The sequence below is a fragment of the Cicer arietinum genome, chromosome 2 (genome assembly GCF_000331145.2).
Source record: "Cicer arietinum cultivar CDC Frontier isolate Library 1 chromosome 2, Cicar.CDCFrontier_v2.0, whole genome shotgun sequence".
Classification (NCBI taxonomy): Eukaryota; Viridiplantae; Streptophyta; class Magnoliopsida; order Fabales; family Fabaceae; genus Cicer; species Cicer arietinum.
Window position 1 is genome coordinate 44,261,989 of NC_021161.2, and position 2,070 is coordinate 44,264,058.

Consider the following 2,070-nt stretch of genomic DNA (forward strand, 5'->3'; position numbering starts at 1 on the left):
GTGCAAGTAATTTTTTTTAAAGGGTTATGATCTTGTAAAAAATAGTTAAGATAATTTTTTTAACTCTATGGTTCTTAGAGAAAAGAGTTCTAGTAATATAGAGTTCGACTGATATGTAAGTAAAATCTGATCAATAGTTGTTTTAGTTAGAATTTGAATTCAAGTTCTTCTAAACAATATTCACTACTAGAAAATCTACTTTTAGCGTCGGCCGGAAACCCACGCTAAATGACAAAAAGCCGACGCTAATGGCGATTTAGCGTCGGATTAGCGTCGGTGTCGAGCCTAGGCTAAAACGGTCGAAGCTAATGGGGTAGCGTCGGCTGAACCCACGCTACGCCGACGCTACTAACAATTACAAAACATTCGACGCTAGTTATATCCTTGACACGTCATTTGTTAAAATTCAGTTGTGTCGGATGGACGACGCTAGAGTTCACTAAATTTTAATACTGTAGCGTCGGTCTTGCCGACGCTAGTGGACCAAAATGGAAATTTGTGGAAGTCTGGCAACACGATTAGGGTCGTTCCAGATATGACACAATTAAAAATTTCAATCTTTATCCTAATGCAACATGAAACTTTTCAAAACTAAATTTGACAAAGGTTGATAGAGGCTGTTGCAGTTTCTATAAAATTAACTCAATAAAAAATTCACTTGTAACCAATCATATGTTTTGAATTCATCTAATAAATTGAAAAGGAAAAATATATAAGAATCATGCATACCCTTAAACCAACCATAGTTGTTCCATAGTCTATAGATCAATGGTGCATTCAATTAGTCAATACCAACAAAATATGTAAAAAAAAATCATAAACACATCACTAAAAACATTATTGGTAAAAAACTAAACAATATATCACCTTTAATATTTTGTCCACATGCTTTTGCAATACCACAACTTAGTGGATACAAAATATCATCTAAATCTGCAAAACAATATCATAATTACAATCATAAACTATATGAAATTTCCAATTATGAAATTAAATTAATACATGAATTTTGTGACTAATTAAAAGACTCACCAAAAAGAAGACAGTCATATTTTTGTCTATGAGCTTGTCTGAATCTGTTCTCATACTCCATTTCAAGCAGAAAATCTTATAATAAAAAAAAATTAAGTGAACACTACTTTACATGTCATGAGAAAGAAAAAAATATGGACCTTTAGATCATGGGTACACCATCCTCAGCAACCTGGAATATTTAATAAGAATATCATATAGAGAAAAGCTAATTAAACTAAATAAATGATTGAACTATAACATGAGTAATTAGTAAACCTCTAAGTCAACAGAAATAGCATGAGTAATTAGCAAACCTCTAAGTCAACAGAAAGCACATCAATTAATTTATAACCACCAATCCAAACAAGTTGAGTTCCCTTGGGCCACACTAAAATGCCATTGTTACGCATTCGCCAAATCTTTGTGAATGGGGTAGATGGAGCCATCATTGTACCATCCAAGACATTGATATCCAAAATGAACCAACTATCTTGCTTTGGCCTTGCATGCTTCAAAAGAGCACTTGTATTAAAAATATGTGGTGTGATCTTTGAATGCCTCTGCAACATAAAAGAAAAAAGGTATAAAAGAATTGAGTTCAAGTGAGGTTACAAATTCTTCAGCATTCTGATATGAACATCTTAGAGCCTGAGAAGATGTGGGATGGTCCATGTTGATATAATCAGTCTGATTACCAATTTCACCTATTGAAGATAAACTAAAATTAAAACTTTTTCGCACTAGCATATTAGTAAACTATGGTTAATTGCAAAATACAATTACAAATATATAAGAGTAAATATTTAATGAAACCACACCTCAGTTACAAGAGAACATTCTCCGCATTATAAACATATTTCCATGGAAAAGCCAACATCAATATTTCAAAATAGATACTATAACAGAAACATGATTATTTTCAGCAAATAACAATTACTAAGTGAATTTACATTACCTGCATCTAGAAATAGATGTACAAAAGTTATTATCTAATGTAATCACCATGCACCAGTTACACGAGAACATTGTGCTGGATACGCAGGTGCCGAAAACCAC

The 2,070-nt window shown here is 32.5% G+C and overlaps 1 long non-coding RNA gene across 2 annotated transcripts; it reads right to left on the reverse strand.

Annotated features, from left to right (window-relative positions):
- Nucleotides 1-726: 726 nt before the first annotated feature.
- On the reverse strand, nucleotides 727-2,070 carry LOC113784683 (uncharacterized). 2 transcript variants are annotated; one of them, XR_003470796.2, is made up of 4 exons: nucleotides 1,970-2,070; nucleotides 1,329-1,718; nucleotides 1,033-1,204; nucleotides 727-933 (listed from the first exon to the last, which is right to left on the reverse strand). It is a non-coding gene; the product is annotated as an uncharacterized lncRNA (long non-coding RNA). The 2 variants fall into 2 exon arrangements; XR_012162068.1 differs by lacking the exon at nucleotides 1,970-2,070 and adding an exon at nucleotides 1,833-1,965.